This window comes from Odocoileus virginianus, chromosome 25 (genome assembly GCF_023699985.2).
Source record: "Odocoileus virginianus isolate 20LAN1187 ecotype Illinois chromosome 25, Ovbor_1.2, whole genome shotgun sequence".
NCBI classification, from domain to species: Eukaryota; Metazoa; Chordata; class Mammalia; order Artiodactyla; family Cervidae; genus Odocoileus; species Odocoileus virginianus.
In genome coordinates this window covers 31,415,990-31,433,879 of record NC_069698.1, presented here as the reverse complement: position 1 = coordinate 31,433,879, position 17,890 = coordinate 31,415,990, and the positions used below count along the sequence as shown (strand labels likewise).

At 40.6% G+C, this 17,890-nt stretch overlaps 1 long non-coding RNA gene and 1 pseudogene across 4 annotated transcripts in view; one reads left to right on the top strand and one right to left on the bottom strand.

Moving 5' to 3' along the window:
• The window catches only part of LOC110144677 (uncharacterized), a 111,159-nt gene that overhangs the window by 14,591 nt on the left and 78,678 nt on the right, over positions 1-17,890 (bottom strand). The window lies entirely within an intron of this gene.
• On the top strand, positions 2,533-3,462 carry LOC110141939 (glucose-6-phosphatase 3 pseudogene; annotated as a pseudogene).

Below are 17,890 nucleotides of genomic sequence, written 5' to 3'. Positions count from 1 at the left end.
AACAGCAGTTTCTAAATCTGACCAGGTTTTGTGGCTATGGAAGTAAGATAGAAGTAACCTTCACTTTATGCTACCTCCTATCTTAACATGGAATGATTCTCATCACACACTGTGTTGACCTCAACACATCAGCTGGAGATCCTGGTTTGAGGACTGTGTGACTTTGGGCAGGTCACTTATCCTCTGAGCTTCGTTTTCTTCCCATTGCAAAATATACATAATTGTTGTACTAATATTCCATAGCATTTTGTCGATTAAGTAAGATAATCTGTTCAAAACACTCAGCACAAGGCATGCAGTATGTGCGTAAAAACTGATGCCTGAACATAAAATCAAAGCAGTGTACATGCTACTGTAACACTGGCCTGGTCCTGTAGTGATCTGAAATTCTTCAGACACAAATGCCTGAGGGCTAAGACAACTGTGTTCTCCAGTATCAAGGAGAGAGTCAGCTGATTTAACAGACCTTCACAGCCAAAGACCATTCTGTCATGACAGACTACGTCTTTGTTTACTCCTGTTAGTTTAGGAAGAGGTTTCATTGCATTTAGCTCTGATTCTTCACTCTTGGCACATGATAGGAATAATCACTTAAGGATAAATGACTAAATATAGAAATGAATGCCTATATTAAATAAATAAAAGATTTGGGATTATGGCTGCACCTCAGGCCTTGGTGTATACAGCATAGGGTCACCGCTGAGTGTGATACAGCCAACAGAAAATCCCTTGTAGAAAGACGTGCTGAAAATAAGGCATATGTTTTTAAATTTTTATGGTGCTTGCGTGTGTGCTAAGTTCCTTCAGGTGTATCTGACTCTTTGTGACCCCATGGACTGTAGCCTGCCAGACTCCTCTGTCTATGGGATTTCTCCAGGCAAGGATGCTGGAGTGAGTTGCCATACCCTCCTCCAGGGAATCTTCCCAACCCAGGGATGGAATCCACAGCTCTTATGTCTCCTGCATTGGCAGGCAGGCTCTTTACCACTAGTGCTGCCTGGACATTTAGGCAAATAATCTACCCTGGGAAACAAAGTGCAGAGGGAGAGCCTACCGGGAAAATATTTTCATTACTTCACATTTCTTACTCCATCACGCAAATTTCTCACATACACAGTATAGCAATGTGCCCACATGATATTATAAATTAAGAAACCATAACAGGAGAACCTACAAAGAATAACATTAGAATGTTCAGAGATTTCTTTTGACGTCTGGAGTCTCTGGTGAGCCCTAGAGCAAAGCACTGTTTCTTCATATAGTGCTAGCTGCTCAGTCATGTCTGACTCTTCTCGACCCCATGAACTGTAGCCTGCCATGCTCCTCTGTCCATGGAATTCTCCAGGCAAGAGTACTGGAGTGGGTTGCCGTTTCCTTCTCCAGGGCATCTTCCCAACCCAGGGATCAAACCCGGGTCTCCTGCATTGCAGGTGGATTCCTTACTGTCTGAGCCACCAGGAAAAGTCCCTGTTTCTTCATGGGGAGAGGTGAAATCCTGCTGCACAGGCCATCAGGACGGTTTTCTTCTCCAAGTTCGTGGGCACTTGGCCAAATGATGGGCAAGAATTATTCCATTTGCAGAGTAAAATGGGGTGAAATCACTTCCGGCACAATTTGTTCATATAAATTATACTTGTTTGCAATTCATCAACTCCTTCTCTACTTTACATCCATATGTAATGTAAATGATCATTTTTCTCTGAAGCTTCATAATGATGCACAGCTCAAAAAAGTGATAGAATCAGCTAAAAGGGAGCAGATGGAAGTTTTTTCCCCAATATGCATATTCATAAAAAAAATAGAGAACTCAACAAAAGGAGACACAGAAGTACTGGTACCCAGGGGCTGCAGAGACTTGTATACAATAGTAAGTTGCTTTTCTGCCACTATTCATTCTTGAAACCTTTACTCATTCATTCCTGCAGAAATCACTGAAAATGCTCTGAGGGGAAAAAAATATCTGTCTTTCTGTATAACAACATATATATTTCCCTTTGGATTTTTATTGCACCTTAGAATCCATGATTAAGGAAGAAATGGTTAAGTATTTTACTAGAGAAATGTAATTAGAAGCAAACTATGGAAAGGAGAGGGGCAAAGCAAGCAAGCTGAGAACTGGGAGGAAGTGTGACTATTCTGTGCTATATATAAGAACTCTCAAGACTTCAGGGACAACCCCTCAAAATTAAGAGGCTTCCAAATCTGTCAGCTTCCAAATCAATAGTGAATGAACTCAAGCATGAGAGTCTTGAGCTGGAGGGAGGAAGGCATGGACCAATTAACCAGTTGTATGTGCAAACTTAGGGTCCCACTTCAGCACCTGCCGGGTATGCCTGGCTCTAGCCTTCTGTCCAGGAGATCTCGAAATGTCTTTGGAGGGTAGCAGCACCGGAGGAGAAAGGTCTGGTCTGGAAGGAATCTTGCCCTGGATATTACCTACCCATCTTCACAGCAGCAAAGGAGGGATGCACCACCTCAGACCAAATCCTGGCCAATCCTGGCCAGGCCAGCTCTTTGGTGGCCGTGGTGTCCATGCCAGGCACAGGGATCATGATAGCTGAGGTGCTGCGAACCAGCTGTCCTGGTTGGAGAACGTGTGGCTCTGGATCACCTTTCTGGGCCACTCCAAGAGCCTCTTTCTGTTCTCCATCCCATGGCCTACTATTCCTCTCTCCAGGTGGGCATCATGGTGGGATGGATCAGCCTCTTCACTGAGTGACTCAACCTCCTCTTCGAGTGGTTTCTTTTTGGAGACAGGCCCTTTTGGTGGGTCCATGAGTCTGGGCACTACAGCTATTCACCTGTTCCCCTCTTATGAAACTGGTCCAGGCAGCCCTTCCCACACTGTTCCTGTGGGAACAGCCCTCTGGCCCATAATGATGGCTGTCTCTTCTCAGCTGGCCACTTGGATCCACAGTCACTGGGTGAGGGTGATACCTAGCTTGGCTTATTGACCTTCCTTGTTGGCCATCGGCTTGCCCTGGGTCTTCCTCTTAGCCTATTTCCCTCACTAGGACTTGACTGGCCTAATAACTGGTGCTGTCCTGGGCTGGCTGATGCCCCCTGGGTGCCCACAGAGTGGAAGCTAAGCTCCTATGGGTTGTCCTCACTGGCCTTCTTGCTGGGTGCCAGCCATGTCTATTGGACTCTCTTTACACTGGGCCTGGATCTTTCTTGGTCCATCAATCTAGCCTCTAAGTGGCGTAAACGGCCCAAGTGGGTACACTTGGACAGCCAGCCCTTTGTCTCCCTGAACCTGGGCCTGGGCGTCACCCTGAGCTCTCCCTGCCATGCCCAAGTATGGTGGGTACACCTGGGATGTGGCCAGAAGCTAGCTTGCCTTGCACTGGCCACGGGGCTGCTGGCCCCCTGGACTGGCTGGGCTCCCCTCATCAGCTCAGCCTTCTCTGCATCCACAGGCACACTCTCTGGCCACACCTGGTCATGGCCCTCGCATCCTGACTGGTGCACACATTTAGGGCCCAAAGCATCACCTATCTGCTCTTCCTGACTCTAGGCCCTCCTCCTGCCACCTTCTCTCTCATGAAGCCAACACTCCATGACCTCCATTCTCCCAGAGGAAGCCCTGGCCACTCCCGGGCCCCACCAGACTCTGCTCCTGATGAATTTTCTACTTTTCCCACCCCTCATCCAGTCCCCAAAAAGGGCCTTCTTTCTCCCGGGAAGGATGGTGCTCCTGCCTCCCTTCCCAAATACCCAAAGAGCAAAGGCAACAGCAGGACCAATGGTTCCTGGAACACTGTGAGGGGCTCAGAGTAGCCCCAGTAAAGCCCTTCCAAACCTCTGGGAAAAAAAGAAAAAGAGAGAAGGCCAACAATCTAAAAAAGTTAAGACCTTGGAGTTCCTTTAGTGGTACAGACAACAGATATTTAGAAGCACAATGTCATACAAAATGGTAAAGTAATGTTCAGAATAAAGTTCAGAACTGTCTGGATGGCAAGTAGCTATGTGTTTTCTTAAAATATCTGATTACTCAGAGGCTAAGGTAGTTCATGCTCATGTCCTGGGGAAGCAGCACTGCTACTAGAAATTTTGTTAAGATAATAAATATGTAGTATCAGGTGATACTGTGAAAGAAACTAACCATACAAGAAATGCTTAAGGAAAATAAACATAAGAAAAGCATTCAAAGAGAGGTTATGGTTTGGGTCACATTACTAAAGAAGTGGTACTCATACTGAAACTAGACTTTCCGACTCGCTGTATCACCCCCACTCTCCATATGTGAAGCCCTGGTATCCACTCAAGGAAGCTAATCTGTGGGGACCATACTCTTAATCTGAGTTTTCAGGTTCCCGTTTGGCTCAATGAATGGAAAGTCCCATCAAGAAGACTGAAGGCAGAGAAGGGAGTGAAGTCAGGGTGTTTCTTCTCTGCATGAGATTACCTTGGGCTGGCCGTCTCCCTTAAAGGTCAATAAACCCTCAAAGGTGACTTTTTATAATGACTCCCTTTCCTTCAAATTCTGGCAGTTGCTCCTTTCTCTCGTCTCCTAAGGCCTGTATTTAACAAGAGCTGTTAGCTTTCACTACCTGCATGGCCACAAATGGTTCCCCTACTCTCCACTCTGCCCACGCATTTGTAACTAGTCCCTCTATAAAGACTTTTTTGAACTGTCCTGATGTCACCGTGCCATCTGTTTCCTCCTGGGAGATGGGCAAGTGCACTGATGCACTACCGTCTCTCTCAGGTCCAGTTACTTAGGTCATGTTCTTGAGTCCAGAGAGCCCTCTTCCATGGTTCTACATTTCCATGGTCACAAGTCATTTCTATTTCACTACCAGCCTCCATCCCTGCTGAAATCAAGCAGTTTCAGGGTAAAGCATTTCCACTAACACCACCAAAATTCATGGCCTTTATTATTTCAATTCATCTGTTTCAGGGGGCCCAACACTATACATCTCCTTTTCCCAAGCAACTAAGAATCCTTGGAATTGGGGTGACTGGCAGTATATAAATGGAGGTTTTCATGGTACTGTTCAGCCCAACCCAACTGTAAAGAACTCATATTCTATCCTTTTATAACAACGGAGTCCACAGTCCATTTTTTGATGAAACATGGGGTCATTTCTATTAAGACAATATACCACCTATCCTGGTGGCTCAGACAGTAAAGCGCCTGCCTGCAATGCAGAAAAAAGCGCCTGCCTGCAATGCAGAAGACCTGGCTTCGATCCCTGGGTCAAGAAGATCCCCTGGAGAAGGAAATGGCAACCCACTCCAATACTCTTGCCTGGAAAATTCCATGGATGGAGGAGCCTGGTAGGCTACAGTCCATGGGATCACAAAGAGTCGGATACGACCAACAACTTCACCAAAAAAAAAAAGAAAAAATCTGCCCCATTAATACCCATCCACCAACTAAATAATAGAATAGAATGAAGCTAGTGCATAGTTTAGTTGCTTGCTACTTAATCAGAAGTACTTGACATTAATATCATTTTGTTTTTTTAATAACTGTGACAACACATAGCTACTGAAACTTTACTAGCAACTTTTCATTTCTAAAATTCTACAAGTTATATTTTATCTACAGTATCATTCACCAGTGTGGGTCTCTCATACACAAAGCCTTAGGCTGCAATCTCCAAAGAGAGTTACTGTAAAATATGGATGCCTAGATAATTTGCATGATTAATGAAAATATGTTTTAGAATATTAAACATTTAAGATGTTAGCATTTAGTAGGCTTTCAGACAGAAGTTAAAAGACTATTAGAATGACTGATGAATTGCTACAGTACATTAGCCCTCGGAACAGGGAATGTGCTAGAGGACATTTATGTAACTTCTTAGCATTTTTTTTCCTCCCTTTTCCCCCTTTCCAACTAAGCTGTCCTTTTGTGACCTTGGTCCAATTGTAAATGTCCAAGCATAGAGTCTGGCAAAGTTCTGAAGATTTGAAAATTACATGGAAAGCTATCACCAGAGGGGAAGAAGGGAGTGGCATGAGCCAGGGCTTCATACGTATAATATCTGACACATAGTAGGAGAGGAATAAATGTGGTGAAGGAATACAACCTCCTTTCTCCTGGTGCTGAGGGTCTTACCTCAACACAGAGGGAAAATGAAACGGAAAATTCCTCCCTGGTTAGTGACAAGGTCACTGACAGTTTAGCTGTTCATAACTAGGGAATGCAGACACACTTATTCTCTCCAGTTGTTAGGAACTGTGTTTCAAAATGAAACTCCACATCCTGATGTCTTTCTGGAGCCTTTTATCTTTGATTGCTTCAGAGTTTATCAGCACCTATTTGGTCATTTATTTCCTCCTCTTGTTATACTTAGAGATGAAATATACCAGAAAGGACTGTCAAGGAAGTGTTTATATCCCTTCTGGGTAAAAAGTAAAATACCATTGAAAAGGTAGGACCACAAGAAATACCAGAATAAATTCTCAAGGTAGAAGCAATAAACTGCTTAATGGCCTTGCTGTGGGGGAGACAATTAACATTACTTTAAATTATGTGAGGTATTATCATGAAGTTATGAGCTCCCTCTCTGAGCCCTACTAGCCAAAGCCTACTTCTTTAGGCAGCATTTTTCCTTAAAGTGTTATTTAGTTTATAAATCTCTATATAGCATCCTCATTCCTGTGTCAGTGAGCATAGAGAAAAGTACACCGTTTTACATCAGCCAGCATCCCACTACATAGTCATTAATATAAGAGTAAACCGAGCAAATGTGGCAAGCTGAATAACTGCCCCCAAAGACAGAGGATCCTAATCCATAGAAACTCATAAGTGTTACCTTATTTGGGGAAAAGTGAAAAAAATGAAGTTGCACAGTTGTATCTGACTCTGCGACCCCATGGATTGTAGCCCATGGAATTTTCCAGGCAAGAGTACTGGAGTGGGTTGCCATTTCCTTCTCCAGGGTATGTTCCTGACCCAGGGATCAAACCTGGGTCTCCCACATTGCAGGCAGAGGGTTTACCTTTGAGCCACCAGGGAATCCCTATTTGGGGAAAGGGTCTTTGCAAATTGATTAAGTTAAGGATCTCGAGACAGGGAGATTATCCTGGATTATCTGAATGGGCCCTAAATGCAATCCAAGTGTCCTTGTAAAAGAGAGGAAGGAGATACGACACACAAAGAGAAGGCACTGTGAAGACACGGAACAGATCTGAGGATGCTGGCTCTGATGGCTGGATGTGTCCATAAGCCAAGGAGTGTTAGCAGCTAACAGAAGCTGGAAGAGGCAAATGAAGTGTGACCCTGCAGATATGCTTTGGATTTTGGTTCAGTGATATTGTCCTGGACTTTTGCGCTTGAGAACTAGGAGGAAAGAAATTTCTGTTTTTTGAAGTTATGGATTTTGTGTTATAATCACAGAAAACTAAAACAATAAATAAACCAGGTTTAGCCTTAAACAAAAGGATAGTGACTCCTATTCATGGTCATTACTAGAAGACCATGGGAAAAACTATATTATTAGCATCAAGTTTAATACCAAATTATACCAACATATAAATCCTTTGAAAACTATATATATATATAATGCTTTACTTATACATGTGTTGTGTGAATGTATTCAAGAAAACCCTTTAGGACAAAAATCTCCTTCAATAAAATAATGAACTTTTGAATATGACATGCATGCTCAGTCACTAAGTCATGTCCAACTCTTTGCAAGGCCATGGACTGTAATCCACCAGGGTGTTCTGTTCACTGGATTCTCCAGGCAAGAATACTGGAGTGGGTTGCCATTTCCTCCTCTGGGGATTCTCCTGATTCAGGGATTAAACACAAGTCTCTGGCATCTCCTGCATTCGCAGGCAGATTCTTTACCACTGAGACACCTGGGAAGCCCCTGAATATGACAGCTAAGTATTTGCTATTTATACCCTTAAGATGTCTTAGGATCTCACTTTTTTAAGAATATGCTTTCTTTCATCCCAATGTGGAACATAGCTGCTATGGACTTAAGAGCATAATGCAAGTTTAAAACGTTCTTGCAAATCAAAAACATCCTGACATTGGTTTTATTAAGAACAGAAGTTTCCTTTAAGCCTTGGAAATATTTATTTTGCTGAAAGAAAAATGACATTGTTATAATGATTTATTCCTTAGTTTATTCATTAAATATTTATTAAACATGTTCTAGATCCTGGAAACTCTAGTAGAGTTCTGGAAACTCTACTCAGCTCTGGGAATAAATAGCAAGGTGAATGGCAACAGCTTCTATTCCCAAAGATAAGAGTCCAGTGTTCTCCTTTGGCAAATGTGTAAATAAACAAATACCTATGAAAAGTGATATGCCAGAATAGCGATATAGGTATGGTGTGGAAGTAGGATTTAAAAAGAAGTCATTCATTTCAGAATCAATGGCTCAATGTGCTTGAGAACAGTTAAATGGTGCCTAGGTATATGCGGTAGAAAAAAAATTTAACACATTACATTGGAAAAGTATCTTATTCCTTATTTTGATGCCAAATACTTGGGTCATTTGTAGTCAAAATCATATTCAGGGTTGTAGTAGATAAGAGTCAATGCTTTTAGATTCTGGAAAACAGAATTAGCAAACTATAGTAATTTTCTCATAGTTTCAAAAACAACTTCTTATCCAATAAAGGTTGCTTAATTAAAACTTACCCAACTGAAACGCCCATTTATCGGAAACAAATGTTTGTGCTATAGACATCAACCAACTCTTCACATGAGTAGCTAACAATAAACAATGGAATGATGCTCAATGAATATCAATTAAAACAAATTGCTCCCAATAAACTTTGTCCTAAGAGAAAATACATCCTGCCTGTGCACGTTTTCATATGTGCCAGTGTATGTGTGTGTGCATACACACACACACACACACACACACACACATACACATAGCTTTGCCATTGTAACTTGTCTTCTAAAAGGTCGATTAGCATTAACTTCATCTTAAAGATGGTATCTTCATTTTATCATTGAACTTAGTTCTAGTCTCTGATTAGACATGAATTTCAAGTAGGACTAGCTGCATAATGGGAGATGGCCAGAGTGCTTAGAATATTGGCCCAGCGCAAAATGAAAATGCAGGGCCCCTTGTTCAAAATTACTAAGAATTTAAGACAGCAATTGCAGAGCATTAATCTGAATGTGGGGGCTTTGTGAGAACAGAGTTCTGTGCAACAATATAAGTTACATGCCCATAAAGCCAGCCCTGGTTTCAGGTATTCCTTATCAATAATCTCTGTTTGCATTCTCCCAAGGACCATACTACAGGTGATGAAAATGAAGATAACCTGCCTAAAAGTCACATTATGATCAAATAGTCTTTGCACCAGCCTATATTAACTATGAAGGCATTGTTGGGCATCCATTAAAATTCTATTATGATCAAAGTTTTCCATACTTACTTGATGTTGCTTTTATCTGTTCTATCCAGCCTTACTCATATAATCCATAAGGCAGAGAAAAGGCCATGTGTTCACCAAACTGTGCCTATTAGGCTCCTGGGAGTAGCATGAGCCCTCTTGCATTCAATTCAGTCCATGTGACCAGTTCTGAGCAAAGTTAGGGCTTGCACCATAAGATCTTCTTTGAGGTTCATGTTCTTCCCTCATTGGGTTTTTCCACACTGTTTTCTGTGCTTCCCTACCCCTTTAGCTATATACCTGAAAGCAATTAACTCTGAATTGTGGAAACTATAGGAAAAGTCTGAACCACTGAGTTTTACTTGGAGAGAGCCATTCAGGAATGCTGCTTTGGTCTATGTTAGAGTGCCATATAAAATACTATCGTAAGCCACTGTTCCCCTGGGGATACCCAGGTGGCACAGTGGTAAAGAATTCATCTGCTAGCTAACATAGGAAACACAAGCGATGTGGCTTCGATCCCTGGGTCAGAAAGATCCCTTGGAGTAGGAAATGGCAACCATTCCAGTATTCTTGTTTGGAAAATTCCATGGACAGAGGACCCTGGCAGACTATAGTCCATGGGGTCACAAAGAGTTGGACATGACTGACCACACATGCATGCATGCATTCCCTTAATGTTCTATGTTTGAGAGTATAATATTCTGAGGCAGGGAGCACAGTGCCCAGAGATGTATCAAGTTCTTTAAGAGATTCTGATACAACTTGTGAAAACCATTGCTAATGTCATCTTTTTGGTGGGTTATAAGTCAGTGTGTTATTCGTATTATCTTTTGAGGTTGTTTGCCTGCCTGCCCTGTGCTGTCGTGTCTGACTCTTTGTGACATCATGGACTGTAGTCCACCAGGCTCCTCTGTCCATGGAATTTTCCAGGCAAGAATACTGGAGTGGGTTGTGAAGTCATTTAGAGTCTCATAATAGCATACATTTATAATTTTCAAATGACTTCTTAGGTGGCACTAGTGGTAAAGAACTCACTTACCAATGCAGGAGATGCAAGAGACTTGGGTTAGATCCCTGGGTCAGGAAGATCCCCTGGAGGAGAGCATGGCAACCCACTCCAGTATTCTCGCCTGGAGAATCCCATGGACAGAGGAGCCTGGAGGGCCACAGTCCATACAGCTGCAAAGAATCGGACACTAGTGAAGCAGCTTATCACGCATAATTTTCAAAGCATCTTTCCTACGTATTTTTAGAGGATTCTAAATGAATTATCAGGGATAGAATGACCAATAACAACAATGACCCTTTGTCAAACATCTCTGCAAACCTCATAAATCGTCACCTGTCTGCTGGTAGACTTACAGACCTCAGAAATTCAAACTAAATAGACACCCTGGAATTAGGCTGAGGCAAGAATCTGGGAACACTGTTCTCAGGAAACTCAGAGCCTGGTATTATTGTTAGGGACAAGGGGAGACAGCCAAGGTGCTTAGAATAATGGCAAGTGTTCTCTTCCCTTTGGCTGCAGAATGTCAGTATTTATGGGAAAAAGTCGATCAAGTACTTACTGGATCTGCTTAATCAAGCATAATTGTCACCATGTGACTGGCAGGAAGCTCCTGTATGAGATGGTGCCAGAACCAGTATGCAAAGGTCTACCTATACTGTAGATAATAAGAATGAAAATAGCTTTTTCCTCAGCACAGGAAATCAACATGAAGCAATTAAGAACACGAGTTTTCGAAATATGAGAGATTTAGGATCAGACTTAGTTTCAGGACTTATTCGCTTCAATTCTAGGCATCTAAGCATTAGTTTATTCCAATGTACAAAACAAAACACAAAAAGATGTTAATGCTTTGCAGAGGCAGAGTTGTAGCTGAAACAAGCTGAAACAAGTAAGACACCAGCATGACTTCTACATTTCACTTCTGTCACTTTCACTCTTTGTGTCAGTGATATTATTTTTAATAAGAGTAATACTTTAAGAATTCAGAATGTAGAAGTACTCTTGTTGGGCACTCTGAAGTTTATACCGTAAAGAATGCTCTTAAACATCCTTCCTGACATCTCTAAAACTTAGAAATTATTTTTCCAGATGTTTTCCAGACACAGTGCCAAGCATTCATAGTTACCTATTTCCCCTAGAAGCTAGACTTATATTCCAAATAAAACTTCAATTGTCCAAACACTCAAAAGTTGTAGGAAATAATTCATTAAATATTTATGAAATATTGAACTATCATATTCATACCAAAGGAGTTTAATGAGAGAAATTATGTCCTTATCCTAAGTCTTAAAAAGGACTCTCTGGACCCCAATTTACAGTTTTTCACAAAGTGTTTCTTTTATACAGCCTTTATAAATGTTGTATTTACTATACTTTTAGAGTTCTAGGACAGGTTCCCCTGAACAAAGCCCCCAAATTCTTCAAAATCTAGGCTAATTACATAAATTTAAGGAGAAGTACATTTCTGAGATATGAGTCAGGAAACACATAAATTTTTATTAATAAAATATACTTTTTTCAATAATGTAAAAGGCCAACATATTTTAATGTGTACTGAAATGTTGATAAAGAACAAATTCAGTTATCCAACAAATTTATTTTAGATGAACTAAAGGCAATTTAAATCTTGAATAGCCTACATCTGCATAAGATCACAGACTAAACTCTATGACAGTAACTAAAAGACCTAAATATTTTTAGAGTAGTTAAATTATTTAAAAGAAAACTAGCTATTTCTGCATTAAGATTGTTTCATGAATTGTTGTTCTATTGCTAAGTCTGTCCAACTCTCTGTGACCCCATGAACTGCAGCACACCAGACTTCTCTGTCCTTCATTATCTCCTAGAGTTTGCTCAAACTCAAGCCCATTGAGTCAGTGATGCCATCCAATCATCTCATCCTCTGTTGCCCTCTTTTCCTTCTGTCCTCAGTCTTTCCCAGCATCAGGGTCTTTGCCAGTGAGTCAGCTCTTTGTATCAGGTGGCCAAAGTATTGGAGTTTCAGCTTCAGTATCAATCTGTCCAGTGAATATTCAGGGTTGATTTCCATTAGGATTGACTGGTTTGATCTCCTTGCTGTCCAAGGGACTCTCAAGAGTCTTCTCCAGCACCACAGTTTAAAAGCATCAGTTCTTCAGCTCTCAGCCTTGTTTATGGTCCAACTCTTACATCCGTACATGACTACTAGAGAAACCATAGCTTTGACTGTACAGATCTCTGTGGGCTAACTGATAATCTCTGCTTTTTAATATGCTATCTAGGTTTGTCACAGCTTTTCTTCCAAGGAGCAAGTATCTTTTAATTTCATGGCTACAGTCACCGTCTGCAGTGATTTTGGAGACCAAGAAAATAAAACTTGTCACTGTTTCCACTTTGTCCCCATCTATTTGCCATGAAGTGATGGGACCAGATGCCATGATCTCAGTTATCTGAATGTTGAGCTTTAAGCCAACTTTTTCACTCTCCTCTTTCACTTTCATCAAAAGGCTCTTTAGTTCCTCTTCACTTTGTGCCATTAAAGACATATCCTCTGAATATCTGAGGTTGTTGATATTTCTCCTGGTAATCTTGATCCCAGCTTATGAGTCATCCAGCCTGGCATTTTGTGTGATGTACTCTGTATATAAGTTACATAAGCAGGATAGCAATATACAGTCTTGATGTACTCCTTTCCCAATTTGGAACCAGTGTGTTTGTACCATGTCTGGTTCTAACTGTTGCTTGTCCTGCATATCAGTTTCTCAGGAGACAGGTGTGGTGGTCTGGTATTCCCATTATTTTAAGACTTTTCCACAATTTCTTGTGATGCATACAGTCAAAGGCTTTTGTATAGACAAGGAAGCAGAAGTAGATTTTTGGAGGGAATTCCCTTGCTTTTGCTATGATGCAGCAGTTGTTGGCAATTTGATCTCTGGTTCCTCTGCCTTTTCCTTTTTCTTGATTTGGGAAATTCAACAAATAAATTTACACTTGTTGCCTTTATTGTGGGCTTGCATAGGGAAATGTGTCTATAGACCTACCTGTAGGATTCCAGAAAATATTAACTGATTACTCTCTGGATAAGTAAAAGTCTGTTAGACTCTTGGAATACAAAATTGTAAGATATGTGGTCTTTGCTTTCAATAAATCTGTAATCTGGCTGGGGAGATAGGACAAATAAAGTAGACTAAAATAGCATAACAGCCCTCTAACGAAAGGCCAAACCTCCAGGACAGAGTGGTAGCTATAGAGTTCAGAGAAGGAAGGATCCCTAAGACTATAAGATTTGTACATGTACCTTCTAAACTGAGATATTCTGGTTCTCAATTTATAGTTTCAGAGGGAAGGGGGAAACCACACATAAATATACTAGGTAACTGTGTAGTCCCCACTTTCACTGCATTAAAACTTTAAATTGAATATATAAATTCAGAACATATCAAATTGTAATAAATATGATCATATACTAGCTAAGCTATTCCTGAAGTAACAACTACTTAGCTGTATACAATACGATTTATGGGAGGTACTGTCAATTAAAAATCAAATAACCACTAATTACACCAGAATGAGTTTCAGTTTACAATAGAAGATCAACGATTCATTTCTATATACCCTTTTCATTGAGTTTTGTAGAAAATTGCTTACTTTTTAGTAATTAGGGCATTTTCAGCCCATGTAATTTTTTTTCATAAGGTTTTAAAAATTATGTTGTATAACTTATTAAGTGATTAGTTATAGGGTCTTGTTAGATGGTAGGTGCTAGGGATATTTAGAGACCAAAAATAAATTCTAGACCTTCAGGGACTTATAATTTAACTGGGGAGTCAGGATTTAAATGCAATATAATAATTCAAAGATACAAAGTGGCCAAAGAATTCTGTTGAACTAGGTGTCCCAATGTTTATAATATTCCCAAACCAACAAGGAATCAATTCCATTTTTCATTGACTGTGAACATTGGAATGATGCTGATATACCCTCCTCTGATTTCAAATTCCCCAAATTTCCATTATCTGCAATAATATAAGACAGGGCTGAAATCCTGGGAGAAAAGAATTTCTAAACATTAGCAACCTGACTATCATAGATAATTGTTTTCCAAAAATTGCATACAAAGTACTTTAATGCTGATGGTCAAGAAGAGGGACTCCTGTTTTCATGGAATCATAGATATCAGAGATGAAGAGGTCCTGGAGAGGATCTATGCCAATGTAATCACATTACAGAAAAGATCTGAGGCCTTGAGGGGTGAAAAGATAGATCCATGGTCACACCTGTTCACAAATAAGAAGAATTCAGATTTGCACTGTGATCTTCTGGAACTAAGTTCACTCTCTTTCCTTCATACTATTCTGCTTCACCCGAGGTGAAACACAGGTCACTGGACAAAGTCAGATATTTAACATAATACTGCTATTTGAAGTTATGGCCCATCAGTACCAAGCAACTTCTCTAGTACTTACAAACCCTCTGAAATGTGTGCTTTCTAAATAAGATATGATCCCTAAGTAGGAAGAAAATAGAATCACTAGTCCAGATATCATTGATCTTAGTAACAGAAAAATTATATATATATATATATATATATATATATATATATATACACACACACATATATATATATCAGCAATATAATGTTTGTCTTTTAAAATCCTTGTGAGTGTGCTATGCCAGAATAAAAGGGTTTATGAGCTACAGGAGGCTTTAAAAATTTTCCCACCACTTCATGTAAAATACTAGATCTATGCTAGCCAATTTAAAGAAATATCATACCTCCTATAAGGTGTTTTGAACACCATCAGAGCCTGTGAAACAACATTTTGATTAGCAAAGTGAAGATGAATCACAATTACTGGCAAAGAGTTGTGTTACAGTTTTACTCAAACCAAGAACAATTGGTTGATAAGAGGTGAGGCATCAAGAAGAAAGATTCATTCTACACACTGCATTCTGATTAGGCTCCTGGATCCCTGCATTTAAGACCCATGCTTTCCCCAGGATTCATCATGGCCCAATGATAATTACAAAGGTATGGTAATCGAAGGCCCTAAATCAAACCTGCAGAGTAGATCTGCTGTCACTGCAAGAATCATTTCATTGCAAGCTGGCAGGGAGGATGTGCTAGCCTTTCAACTGGCAGAGCAGGCCTCTTGGCTGGCACAGCAACCAGCTCTGCCTCAAATCTTCCTGAGCTACGCCCTGCTAGAGTAATTTGGCTAATTGAAAATGTCTGTCTTTAGAGAAATCTTTCATAATATTACTGTCATTTGCAGGTTGCAAAGGAAGCTCTCTAGAGCTGCAGTGCTGCCTGGCTACATACAAAGCACCTAGTGATGAAGGTCCCATCCAACGAGTCCACTTAGACAACAGGCCGTCCAATGACCTGCCAGCCATCCTCTCGTGCCAAAAGGCAAAAGTGAGCAAAGTATCTTGAGTGGATATGTAGCCTCTAAAAGCAGGCAATCTTGATGAGGGATTCCCAGGTCACTCTAGACAGTTCCAGTTATCTCAAGTACTGTGGAACTGGAATATTCCCGAAGGAAAATTTGCCAACCATCTTCAATGGGCTTCTCTGGTGGCTCAGATGGTAAAGAATCCTCCTGCAATGCAGGAGACCTGGGTTTGATTCCTGGGTCAAGAAGATCCCCAACAGAAGGGGATGGCTACCCACTCCAGTATTCTTGCCTAGAGAAGCCCATGGACATAGGAGCCTGGTGGGCTACAGTCCAAGGGGTCACAAAGAGTCAGACATGACTGAGCAACTAACACGCTCACTTTTAACTTTAAAAATAAACTTATGGCACAGGCCACTTGGGAGTAATAAGCACGGGGAGTTTAAAATCAGAGCAAAAATTTCTTTCGCAATTCTTTCACAGTTTTGGCATAGACCACAGATGAGACACCATGTGTTAAAAGTTGTATGGAAAACAATTTTTAATAAAGTCACAATAAACATGATTTTACGTTTAAGTATTCTTATTTCCTCATCATTTCGTCTTTAAAACACAGAACCAATTTTCCTTAACTTTCAAAGCATTAATCTATTAGAAAATGTGCAAGGTTTCGATTCTTACCTTGAAATGAGAGGTTAAATTTCATACTGACTATGTCTACCCAAATAAATTACACCAAAATATATCAGCGGATTTGACAAAACAAGCTGAGAGAATTGGTGGGACAAAGAAACCAGTCTCTGAGGAGAAAAATAATTTTTGTTCTGTTCTTCCTTTCCAGCCCAGCTCAGCCTTAATTGGCCTCCAGTTCCCCCTTTTCCTGTGTCTCTTAGTCCCTTATCTAATCCTGGTCTCATTATGTTCTGTTGGTCTCAACAATCTTCCTGCATCCAATGACTTGCTCTCACTTCCCCTGTATACCTCTTCCCTGAACACCACCTGGTTTATTTCCAGCCCGCCTTTCACCTTGCAGCTTATTGTTTCAAAGTCTCCTTGGCCACCAAAACCCAGAAATTACAAACCCTTACAAATATTTCAGGCAGAACAATCAATCTAAGAGCCCCCAAAACACAGACCTAATCTTTGGGATCTGATGTTATGATCGATGTGCCTCTCCTCAAAGCTCATTTCTAAGGGATCTTAAAACATGCCTTGATGAGTGTTCTTTTATATGTTTTGGGATGAGTTCATCTGTTTAAAAGTATTTGCCAGCTAAGAAGAGCTATCTTCCAAAGTTTACTTGTAAGTCAATCCTTGGGAATTCTAGATGTCTTTTCTAACGTAAACTATCTTACACAGATTGGTTTAAGTTCCAGATCAATTTGAGCCCACAAAGTGTATGAAAAATAATACTAAATTAAAAGATATTGGAAGACTATTTGGTTAGAGAAAGGTCCATATAGCAAAAGCCATGATTTTTGTCATGTATGGATGTTACAGTTGGATCATAAAGAAGGCTCATCACCAAAGAATCGATGCTTTTGAACGGTGGTGCTGGAGAAGATGCCTGAGAGTGTCTTGGACAGGAAGGAGATCAAACTAGTCAATCCTAATGGAAATCAACCCTGAATATTCATTGGAAGGACTGATGCTGAAGCTGTAGTTCCAATACTTTGGCCACATGATGCAAAGAGACAACTCATTGGAAAAGACCCTGATGCTAGGAAAGATTGAGGGCAGGAGGAGAAGGGGGTGACACAGGATGAGATGGTTGGATGGCATCATCAACTCAATGGACATGAGTTTGAGCAAACTCCAGGAGATAGTGAAGGATAAGGAAGTCTGGTGTGCTGCAGTCCATGGGATTGCAAAGAGTCAGACACAACTTAGGGACTGAACAACAACTATTCCGTTAGAGCTGGAAGGGAGTATGGAGATTATATAATCCAACTATTTTACTTTATGGATAAGAAAACCAAAGCTAACATTTCCATTTCCAAATAGCATCCAAGAGGCAAAACTGGGATTCTTTACTACTGCCTGGCTTTAGCTCAGTTATTCCACACACAGTGTTGAAAGACTAGTATTACCCATAAGAGGAAAGTAAAGCTAAGAGAATACAGTAATTTGGCTCAGTCACATAGTTAGTACCATTAAATTGGTGGAACTGAGGTTTAAT